Below are 11,971 nucleotides of genomic sequence, written 5' to 3'. Positions count from 1 at the left end.
TCTCTGCTCTTGTCACGTCTGCGAACTTGGTGTCTTGGCACCTTGGGGCCATGACTCTGCCTTGCTGACCTTCCCCTGACATCCTCCTCTCTTTGAAACCTTTGAGGAAATTCCACGTAGCTGACTCTCTTTACCACCTTCTGCTCTGTCTTCCAGAACACACGTCACCTGGTACTTTGTAGTATGTGTTTACTGATGGTCTCTACCGTGGGCAGCACATTGCACTGAGAGCAGAACTCCGTATCTGTCGTGCTCACCGACCCGTTGATGGGAGCCTGGTGGTCTCAGGACCCACGTGACGTACCCATGCACACGGCAGCACGTTCCAACATTCCTTGGCGCCGATCAAAACCTTTGGAGGACCTTCCCCTTTGGAAAAAATTACTGGTTTCTATTTTTGTTCAACATGATATAAAGAGCCACAAATTAAGTATTGCACTTCGAAAAAAATATGTATGTGTGTATATATGTATATATGTATAATAATATATGTAAAACAATGTTGAGAATATATAATTTTGGTCAAAAGTTAAAGGATTGATGGATTTTATTAGTAAAATCTGCAAGTGAAATATGGAGTTACTCAAAAGTTTTAAAAGTATGTTTTACTCTTTTTTTGTCCCTAGAAACAACCCAGGGGAGTGAGGGCGCCGCTGCTGTGATTTCAGTGAAGTCAGCACGTGTGTTCTTCTCTTAGAACTTTCGACGTATACACCAAGTACTCATGCATCCCAAGACACGTTCCCCAAGCATTTATTCTTCAATCTGAGTACCATTGGGACAGCATTCCTGTTCCTTGAAAACATAGCAAAATTTCTGTAGTGCATTAAATTATATGAAGTGTCAGTACATATTTGTTGGTCAGATTTCAAGTAGGAAATCGAACTTGGGAAAAGGGGAACGCTTGGCATCGGATATCAGATCACATAAAAACATTACCAGAGTACATGGATTCCTGCAGGGAGAATGTGTCTCTGTGGCCCATTTGAAGTAACGATTCGATTTAATAAATAAAGGATGTGGTTGCAAAAATAATTAGGAATGACCATTTCTTTTAAACAACACCGCATGTGCAAATACCTTCATAACAAGATTTATATAAGTACCTTAAAATATTCCAATTTGGAACGATTTAACATCATTCATTGTGAGGATGATGTGTGCATGGATGGACTTTTCGGTCTAGAAAACCATATTACACGTAGGTGTAGGATGCAACGTTGGGAAGGCATTGACCGATCAAAGGGTCAACCCTGAATAACGAGACCAAATATGTGCATTTGGTGTACTTTTATTTGTGCTGTGGCCCCTTCCCCACCAGCACGCACTTAGTCCTGTAGTAAAAATGGTCCTGTTGAATCACAGGTAGGATGGATCAAGTACAAACCTGCCTCCCGGCTTTGATGGGCGTGAAGGGAACAGAGCTCTGGTTATGACACAAACGTTATCAGGGGAGGTGGCTTCTCTTGGTAAGTTTAAGAGGAGCGTCTTTTCTCTGTCCACCGCATACAGCAGGACAGAAGCCTCTGTCCTAATTGGCCACTTAAAATCGTATCGGACGTGCTCAGTTACGTAACCGTGAGTACCCTCACGTAGTTGTGGGAGGACAACGTGGCCATAACGTAGAATCCATGGGAAATGTCTCGGGTGTCAGGGCACGTGGGAAGACTCGGCTGTTGTTTTCCTCGGAAAGCTCCTTAAATTTGAGCACTTTGATAAGTACCAGAGAAGTGTCCATGATAAGAAGTTTCAAGTCATGTTTGCTTATTCACCTGAAGCCGGTTTCTCCAAAAATTTTTCATCTGAGACATTCTGCACAAGGTATGGAATCAGGTAGAAACACGTAAGGCGCTAATGACAAGGTCCCCTACGTGCTTAATAAACTACTGACGTCTTATGTCGTGTTTATATCCAGAATCTACTGTTGCACCGGACCGTGTAAATAAATGCTTCGGAATAAATAAAACAGGCATGGTCTTGTTGTCGGATGTGGTGACTGGAGGGGGAACTTAGTTGGAGTCCAGCATAGTGAGGGAGTGATGGGACCTGGGGTTGTCCTCTCAGGCCGCACCCAACACGTGGTCTGGGGGCGCGGGGGTCCAGGGTCTGGGGTAATTTGCAAGGGCTCAGTATGTCCACATATTTCCAGCTCTGTGACTGAGTGAGCTAATTAATCTCTCAAAGCCTCAATCCCTTCATCTGTAAAATAAGCGTATTAATAGTGTACCTTTACAATGTCAAGTACATAATTAACACAATGCTTACCCCGTAAGTTCTCCCTAAGCCAAAGCTCTTACGGTTTTATAGACTGAATAGATTCCATTTCTCGTACGTGTCTGCCAGTAATCTAGGAATTTTCTGATGGCATTATGATTACTGCCTTACACGTAAACTTACCACAAGTCCCGATGATGTGCATGTATCATCTATTACTTTTTTACGTCCATGGGGAAGGAAGGTAGCCCTGGGGGGATGGTAGTCGGCAGAGTTTTGATATTATATCAACAGTTCTTCTATTCAAAAAGCCTGAACATCATCCTTCCTCATCACGTTTTGGAGTCACAACCTGGAGCCTGCAGCCCAGAGAGACTGAATGCCAAACTCAAGGCCAAAGCCATCTGGCATCCGTCAGAGGGAAGATCACTGTCCAGCCTGCAGAATCCCCATTTTGCTGTACCCTCTCAGAGGATCTGGAATTGATTCAGTGTCCTTACCATGGAGAGCCCACTGGTGATCAGGGTTATGTGCGTTCTCAGACCCAAACTTTGAACCATGGCGTTGGTCATGCTTCTTTATTATCAGCACACCTTGGGTTAGTGTGAGAGTAACCTTTAAGACTGAAAATTAACTCTCAAGTTGAGATTTTGACAGTTGGGTCCATCTGGAGCAAATGAGATTCATCGGAATAGCAATGAGATGTAACGAATTAATTTTGTTTGACTATAAGGTGGTAGTTTTATCCTGGCTTAAACACTGACGATGCTTATGGTTATCTGTATTACTAAATATTTTCAGAATACTTACCCCATGAATTCATTCATGGGAGCCCGAGCTTTGGAGGCAGGAGACAAGGTACAATTACAGACTGAGCCAAATGAAATGTAAGCAAACTTGTCGACAAACATTTTCATTATTGCCAGGGCTCAGTCGCTGTAACAGTACTAGAGCCCATAAATTACTTAGAGCTGTGTGTTCTGCACTTTCCCCAAGAGACCTCCCTGGAAGCAAGGAAATGGTGTGTAGCTTTCGATGGGCCACATCACCTCCACTCCCACTGTAGGCTTGAGCTTCTCATCATTAAGTGGTCCTGCACCAACATAGCAGTTGGCCTAGCGGTCAATTAAATTTCAAAAGGACTTCAAAGCCCAGGATTAGTTACTTCCCTTTACTTTCATTCTTCAATACAAATTCATTCAAATCCCTAAGACATTTTTATTTTTTTAAATGTTTATTTATTTTGAGAGGGGGAGAGAGAGAACAAGAGTGTGAGCAAGGGAGGGGCAGAGAGAGAGGCAGAGAGAGAATCCTAAGCAGGCTCCACACTGTCGGCACAGAGCCCAACTTGGGGCTTGAACCCATAGACTGTGAGAGATCTTGACCTGACCCAAGATCAAGAGCCAGACGCTCAACCGACTGAGCCACCCAGGTGCCCCCCAACACCCTACAAGAAAAATTTAAATGAACTTCATATCCAATGGGGTTTAAGAATTTTAAAACACTGTTTCTCAAAACTGTTTTAATGCTGAGCCTTTATAAATTTTTTTAATGTTTATTTATTTTTGAGAGAGAGACAGACCATGAGCAGGGGAGAGGCAGACAGTGGGAGACGCAGAATCCGAAGCAGGTTCCAGGCTCGGAGCCCCCAACACGAGACTTGAACTCACAAACTGCGAGATTATGACCTGAGCTGAAGTTGGACACTTGATCAACCGAGCCACCCAGGCGCCCCAAGGCTGAGCCATTTTTTTAATGTCTTTTATTTATTTTTGAGAGACAGAGAGAGACAGTGCGAGCAGGGGAGGGTCAGGGAGAGAGGGAGACCAGAATCTGAAGCAGCTCCAGGCTCTGAGCTGTCAGCACAGAGCCCGACGCGGGGCTCGAACCCACGATATGTGAGATCATGACCTGAGCTAAAGCTGGATGCTTAACCAACTGAGCCCCCAGGTGCCCCAAGGCTGAGCCTTTCTAAACAGCAGATCTGACAGTGCTGGGAAGGGTCAGAAGTAGTGGCTGTGTCCACTTGTCAGACCTGGCGTGTCTTCCCCGCAGTGTGGACAATGCCCTCACCCTGCTTCAGGACTGCACGCTCCCGGCCTCGCGTCTCACAGGCGAGGGCTCTGTGTGCACACCGCTGCGCGGGCATGAACATTCTAAAAAATCTGACCACTGTCAACAACTGCTTTTCAAAGGAGGAGCATTTAGGAAACCACTTGGAATTTTCTGGTTGGGTTTTCCCACTTGTCATGTGATGTTAGTCATTTTGCACAGGACTTTAGTGCTGATGGAGAAAAGTACCTAGATTTCCCACACCTCCAATCAAACCGATGGGGAAGAGAGCCAGCTCCCGCCCGCAGCCCCGCCGTGAACCCAAGGAGCGTCCCCTGCTCAGCTGTTTGTCAAACAGGGACCTGGTGCCAGGCTGCAAAGTGCCTGGAATGCCATGGGTTTTAAAAGCTGAGACCCTGTAAGTTTCTGCCCTAAGGTAAAAAAAAAAATCCATCTTCAGGGATCTGTCACATCTGTACTCAAACACGGGCACTGAATGGAAAATGGTGAAAGCCACTGTGAGGTCCGGGGTGTCCTGGCCACGCGGTGGGCGCACAGGGCGCGCCTGCCTCCTGCCACCCTGGGCTTCTCCGGGCTCCAGCACGACCCAGGCTGCTCCCCCGGAGCCGGTGGCCGCTGCCAGCCCACTGGGCTGTGGAGACGGGGGTGCTTGGGGTCGGGGGACAAGAGGCAAACCCCAACCAGAAGATTCCAAAGCTCTTTAAAAAAACAGTTTTTTGGGCGTAATTATAGAGAGAGTATCAAGACATTGCAAAAATTGTAGAGAAGTCTCTCATGCCTGTGGAGAGGCTGGTGGGCGATGCGCCAGCACCTCCGACGCGGGAAGCGCCCCAGGGGGGCCGTGAGGGTACTGTTGGGGGGAGAGTGGGAGAGGGACCCGTCAGTTGTTTGGGGGTTTCTAGGCCCTGAAAGAAAACAAGCAAATCATTTGTATTTTTATCAACATATGTACCAAACTATCTATTATCCGACATCAGTGAGGTTTTCCCGTGTGAGAATAATTTGCCGAAGTAAGAAAAAGTGCGTCTGTGAACATCTCGTGTGTTACTTTGACCACTTGATGGAAAGTCTTCCAAACTGAAATGCGGATCTCCCAGACTCCTAACCACGATGTGCCCCATGCGTAACTGGACGCTTTTTCGCTCATGCAACGTGTCCCCGCAAGACCCTCACCCCAGTGAGTTTTCAAAAGAACCTATTGTGGCAGCACTTTTGCCCCCAATGAGCTGGACCCGGAGCACCGCTTTAGCAGCCTCCCTGCTCCTCCAGGGTGCGGCGCTGGCCGCGGGCCGTCCTGAGCGTCGTGACGGGGCCCCTCGGGGCTGCCTGCCCTTCTCGCTGGAGCGGGTCTTCTTGTATCTTCACTGTTTATTTTGTGGTTGTAAAGACCTGCCTAAGACTGTCTGAGAGCAAGACCTGTAATCAGAAATGTTTTGAAAACCAGGGCACGTGGGTGGCTCAGTCGGTTACGCATCCGACTTTAGTTCAGGTCCTGCGTTCATGGGTCCGAGCTCCACGTCTGGCTTGTACGGACAGTTCAAAGCTGCTTGGGATTCTCTCTCTCTCTCTCTCTCTCTCTCTTTCTCTCTTTCAAAAATAAACAAGTAAAGAGTTATTTTTAAAAAAGAAGCATGTTGAAAACCCCCACCCTGGACAATTGCTATGAGCACGTGGCTCTCCTTTGCCACAGGGCAGGGCTCCAGCCAGAGCACTGGGCTCCCCTCGGCTCCCGCACGGGCTCTCTGGTGCCGTGGGGACACGCGCGCCTCCGCTTCCCCGTGCGCAGACCTCACGGTGGACAGCGCGCCCTGGGGAGGAAGGAGAGTTCCCATCAACGGAGGTGAAGTCTAAGGCGTTGCTGCGGTTCGAATCCACGGAGTCAAACTCCGAAGAGCTTGAAGGAACCATCGGGAAGAACAGTCGGGAAGTATCCAAGATCGGGGCTCTGGAACACCCCCACTCAGCACGGAGATGAGTGAGGAACCGCCGTGGTCGATCAGGGTAAGGAGCGGACCTGGCTCTCCGTAAAATTCGTTAACCAACGTGCGGCTGGCGGACATCCTCAGCCCCCGTCTCACTCTCCGGGGCCGGCCGGTGTCCCCGGCTGGCCGCCCGGCTCACGCCAACCCCTGGGTCTGTCTTCCTCTCCTTAAACGGGACCAAACAGCCTGCGCCCCCTGTGGCTCAGTTTCCTTGTTTGCTGACGCGACGGAAATGAGCCATATGCCCAACCATTTCAAGAGTGTTTTTTAAACTAGGCTTTTAGGGCGATTTACTCCAAAACTCATACTTTTTTCCCCATTGTCATCAAAAACCCATCGTAGTCCTGGGGACAAAATGCCAAAGCACAGTTTAATCCAAATTGTTCTGGATGTTATGTTCTTAGCAGACTCCCAGGCACACGTAATATTAAAAATTATATCTCTGATGTGATAATGAGATTTAAAATGGGGCACATTCCCGGGACAGGGGGTCATATGGTTGTATGTCTTAGAAAACTCTTCTGTGGTGTGTCAGATCCCACGTGACACTCTCACCCAAGAAAGCAAGCAACGGCAGCATTCTCACGGCCAGGAAGATCCGCAAGAAAGCACCCACGGGGTAGCTTTATTGTTACGGAGTAAGCCTTTGATTCTGACAGCAGTGTTCACTGGAAGTGAAATCATGGTACAACCAGTCAGAAAAACACGTCATCCATCTGTCCTTTTGCTGGTCTTCCACAGAAAATAGGTTCAGGGGAGGGGGCACCTGGGTGGCTCAGTCAATTAAGTGTTCAGCTCCGGGTCAGGTCATGATCTCCCTGTCTGTGGGTTCAAGCCTCACATCAGGCTCTGTGCTGACAGCTGGGAGCCTGGGGCTGCTTCGGGTTCTGTGTCTCCCTCTCTCTCGGCCCCTCCCCCACACATGCCCTCTCTCTCTCTCTCTCTCTCTCTCTCAAAAATAAATAAACATTTAAAAAAATAAGTTCAGGGGAGACATCTTTGGATGCTTTAAAATGATTAACTTTTTAGACTCATAAGTTGTTTTATGGCTTTCTGCAGACCAGCCCACACTTGTAAAAGCCGAATTTTACCAACTTACCTCCTTTGATTAGTATTGTAGGACTTTAGACCTTTTACCAAAGTTCCTTCCCTCCGCTTTCCAAGCCAGTCCATGGATGACGGGACCGGCACTCTGATCCAGTCTGACACTATTAGAGAATTTTCAAAATTATATTTATCCTCTTCTTCCCCAAATTATAAAGAGTATTTTGGTATGACACGCGTGATTTCAGGCTTATACGTGACAAAATTGGTCACAGAGTTGCGTGACGTCCATCAAAGATTAGCCATCAATCAGGGAAGAGCCAGGACCAAATTGTGGGGAAGAGAGACTAAACCGCAGTCGGGCGGGCGGTGGGGCTCGCCGGCCCGCCGCGTTGCCGAGGCTGCACACTGCTCCCCCAGCCCTGCCCCTGCCCTGCCCCTCCCCCTGCCCCTCCCCTGCCCCGGCGCCGTTCAGGTGGGCTTCCTCGCAGGCACAGGGCCGCCTTAACGACACCGCCGGCCTTTCGGGCTGGTAACGGCAGCCTGTCCCTGAGGCGTTTCCAGCCTCCACAGGTCCCTGGTTCAGACGGAGGAGACAGCTTGCAGCCCTGGACCTGTGGCGGGGGGGAGACAGGCATGTATTCGGTCAGGTGTCCCGCAAACACCAGAGCCGGAGCAGATGCAAGCAAGAAAAGAAAACGGGAGTTACTCCTTCAGGTGAGAATGAATGATTGGCAAGAGCCATCAAATGACCTAGAGAGCGAGAGCGAGAGCGAGAGAGAGAGAGAGAGAGAGAGCGAGCGAGCCATGCTGTCAGCAAAGCCCGGCTGGAGCCTCACCCCTCGGCCACCGTCTGAACAGCGCAGTCTTCTGCAGGCCGCCCCTCCCCCCATGCACCCCTCCATCCCGGCTCAGGGTTCTGCTGTCACCTGCCTCCAGGACAGGGATGCTCCTGCACGGTCCGCTCCGTCTCCACCCACACCGGCATTTGTTGGGCGGCGGGCCTGTGCCCCACATCCCCTAACGAGGCCCTGCCCCCGCCTCAGGGAGAGGCGGCTTCCCAATCCAGCCTCACGGAGCCTCCAGCGTCCCCAACCTCTGTGGTCACAGAATCCAAACAAGGGGCGGAACCGTGAAAACCAACGGGCGTCTGGGCCAGAGCTGGGTTCCGAGCGGTCCCTCAGACGGCCTCGCCCCACCACCTGGGAGCCCCCGCCCCCAGGCCAGGCCTCTGACCATCAAAAGCCCCCCAGACCCGGCCCCTTCTGCAGAGCTCGGGTCACAATGAGGTCTACGCTCTGCCTCTCGGTCTCTATCCAGAAAGCCCAAATCGGCTCTATCTCTCAACAATACTCTGCAGTTAGTGATAATATTTTGTATGCCTTTAAAAACACTTATTCAAAAAATTATGAACCAAACTCCCCACGTCTCCTGTTGGATAAAACAGTAAAAATAAGAAAATAAAAACTCTTGACATCTTTGCACGCAGGAGTCTTCTTTCTGCACACTGAGAGTGACAACAGAAATGCAGGACTTGAACAACAAAAGCTTCAACAAGCACTTACTTAGTGAATTGTTCTGAAGCGTCAGCTTTGTCACCTTGCTGGGGTGGCCCCCCTGTCACAGCCACAGACCCTGCGGCTCTCAGGATTGCTTGTCACTTGGTGGTTGTGGGATCGATACATTCCTTTCAATCACCGGTCCGTCTCAGCGCAGAGACGCGTGTGACTCCGTTCGCCTTTGGGAAGCCTTGTGTCAAAGACTGAGGAAATTAGGATTTTCTAATGAAAGGTTCCTTTGTGTATATTGCAGATTGGACAGCGGGTGAAAGTTACAAGGGGAGAGACGGGCAGGCCCACGTGCCTGATGAGCCATAGACCACAGACTTCCTTCCCAGCACTGCAGGGAGCGCGCCCATTTCACCAGCGCTTTGGTCTTGTTCGGAGGAAGAAGGCACAGGTCTCCAGAATGTAGATTGTCGTGTTTGGTTTGTGTTTGAGAGAGAGAGCAAGAGCGAGAGAGAGAGAGAGAGAGAGAGAGAGAGAGAGAGCGAGCAGGGAAAGGGGCAGAAGGAGAGAGAGAGCAAATCTTAAGCAGGCTTCGCGCTCAGCGTGGAACCCAACATGGCGCTCCATTCATGACCCTGGGATCATGACCTGATCTGAAATCAAGAGCCAGATGCTTAACTGACTGAGCCACCAGGCACCCCTGAGACAGAGTTCTCATTGTGACCTTTCTAGAACCCTCCATCATCCAAACACCTAACTGCTTTGCTCATAGGACTGTGTGAAGTCAATGCCAGAAAGAAGGCAGCACTTCACTAAAAACTGTACTAAGTGGTCTCTCTGGTAGGAGTGAAACGAGGAAAGAATCACAAAGTGCAAGGGACCGTGAGGACCTCAAAATTCACCTCATTTTACAGACGGAAACCGAGGCCCAGAGACGCTGCTGTGCTCGCGGGGTGCAGTCACCTTGTCTCGTTGGGGCCCGAGATGGGGGGGCCCAGCGTGGACCGTGGGGGCCCAGGTGGGACGTAGTCCTGCCTCCTTCCAGCTCTAAGGGCGTCACCCCACCCCCATGGCACAGCGAAGAGACTATTTCACAGGCATTAAACAGAACGCTGCGGGTCGAACGCCCGGTTTATGGAAGGAGATACTTGGAAATGTTAGTTTCTCCTTCTCTAAAGGCGTCTTGAGCTGCAGATGTGACGGACGGTGAGCCTGGCTTCAGCCTTCAATCACCTCATTGTCCCTACCAGTCTCGTTAGCCTCTGCCGACACCCTTCCCCAGGCAACCCCAGCGCCTTCACCTGTGGTGAGCTCACAACCCAGCCGGTGATGGTGCCGGTGACCTCTGGGAGGGGCTGGCCGGCCGGGACTGGCCACCAGGCCACTGCTCTGGGACGGCTGATCCCCCAGATGTGTCTGGATGGCTGAGCTCCTGGCCCACGGTGGGACGCGGGAAGCGGTTCTCCGACTCCCTGGGGACTTGTCTGGTCACAGCAGTTTGAATGCCCCCTGACTGGGCTGGAAGCCATCACGGACCCATTTCTCAGGCTCGTGCCTCCTGAGCTCAAACCTCAACCCTCTTCTCAAGCTCTTGTCTTTCCCAAATCCAAGTTCACAAGCCTTCTGGCCCCGAGGACACCCACAAAGTCCCATACCCCTGGAGACAGCGGGAATCTTCCCGCCTTTCTGAGAATCAGGGACCCCACAGCCTGGATGGTCAAGGAAAAGGAGAGCTGATACTTGCTAAAATGCCAAAGGTTTCATAAAAGTGGCCTCTTCCTCAGGGAGTCTAGGGGCTCAGTTGGTCCAACTTTGGGTCAGGTCATGATCTCATGGTCGTGGGTTCGGGGCCCAAGTATGGCTCTGTGCTGACAGCCCAGAGCCTGGAGCCTGTCTTCTGGTTCTGTGTCTCCCTCTTTCTGCCCCTCTCTCAAAAATAAACATTAAAAAAAAGTTATCTCTTCCTTGACACAAAGAATTTTCTCTTCATCTAAGAAAACTCCTCAATCCAGAGAAACCTAAAAAAGAGGGTTAAAATCATCCACAAGCCTACCAGCCTGGGATCATTACTAAGTTGTTCACATTCGGGATCGTCACGTAATAGAGAGTCTATTTCACGAGCAACGTAAGGGCAGCTTTTCCCCGTGGGATGAGGTGCTGTTCTGCAGTGTCCTTCGTCAGTGGCCGGAGCATAACATACCCATTTCGGGCAGGAAATACACTCAAATAAAAGACTGTTTACTGGAATCACGAGAGATCAAAATAAAACCTAGTGCGTTTGTCCCGAACAAGTAACTGAACTGTGGATCAGTTACCCTGAGCAAACGGCCTGCGGTAGGGGGTACACACAACTTAGTTTCACCTAACATCGCTCTATAGCTCAGATGCTGTACAGGCTGGTGCATAGTTCATCTGAAAAGTCAGCCTCCGTTTGTACTCAAGAGAACTGGTATCAGTAGAACAAATATTCAGGAAGCATCTTAAAAACTGTAATTGGGGAAGACAGGAGGCCTATAAGGGGAAACAGGAAGAATGCTCAGGAATGATTAGTCAAAGTGTGGGGCCAATAGAGCCAGGCTCGCGCGTGGGGCCTGCTTCCTGCGGTCGGGGGTCGGAGCCGCACCGGGGGTGAGGGAGCGAGCACGAGGCCGGGCGCAGGCTGTCAGCACGGGTGTCCGGATAAGGGTCCGCAGGCTCTTGTTCATGTCAGACGAACCTTGTGAAGAACAGCGCTTGCTGGACACGGAGATGCGGCCGGCTCGTGCCGGTGCTGGGGCCGCGGGGCCGCGGGGCCCGGTCTCCCCTCCCCTGGGCTCAGGGGCAGCGGGACAGACTGGTGATGCCGCCCGCCCGTAGCGGAGGAAGGGACACACAGGGAGACTCGGGGATCAGGGTGCTCCCCACTCACCTCGTCCCAGCTGACTCCCGGAGAGAGGAGCTGTGCGCCCGGCGGGCAGAAGGAAGCCGCTTTGGGGACACCACACTGCCGCAGACACCGAGTGACCCGTCATGGCGCCTTTGCCCCCTCAGCTCCGGAGGACAGGAGACAAGTACAGAGGCTGAGCCTCGGCCCCAGGAGGACGGAGTCCCCGCCCCCCCCAAGGCTTCGCCAGCCCCTCGCCCACTCTCTTCTCAAAAATGGTCATCACC

The 11,971-nt window shown here is 51.0% G+C and overlaps 2 long non-coding RNA genes across 2 annotated transcripts in view; one reads left to right on the top strand and one right to left on the bottom strand.

Moving 5' to 3' along the window:
• LOC115290431 overlaps nucleotides 1–1,018 on the top strand; it is a 9,931-nt gene extending 8,913 nt beyond the window's left edge. The window contains exons 2-3 of the long non-coding RNA XR_003908080.1: nucleotides 157–453; nucleotides 627–1,018. This is a non-coding gene — a long non-coding RNA (uncharacterized LOC115290431). The remainder of the gene's footprint in view (nucleotides 1–156; nucleotides 454–626) is intronic.
• Nucleotides 1,019–6,842: 5,824 nt separating this feature from the next.
• LOC115290430 lies at nucleotides 6,843–7,611 on the bottom strand. Its single transcript, XR_003908079.1, has 2 exons — nucleotides 7,369–7,611; nucleotides 6,843–6,937 (listed from the first exon to the last, which is right to left on the bottom strand). It is a non-coding gene; the product is annotated as an uncharacterized LOC115290430 (long non-coding RNA).
• Nucleotides 7,612–11,971: the final 4,360 nt, after the last annotated feature.

Source organism: Suricata suricatta, chromosome 4 (assembly GCF_006229205.1).
Source record: "Suricata suricatta isolate VVHF042 chromosome 4, meerkat_22Aug2017_6uvM2_HiC, whole genome shotgun sequence".
NCBI classification, from domain to species: domain Eukaryota; kingdom Metazoa; phylum Chordata; class Mammalia; order Carnivora; family Herpestidae; genus Suricata; species Suricata suricatta.
This window is presented reverse-complemented; position numbering and strand designations above follow the sequence as displayed.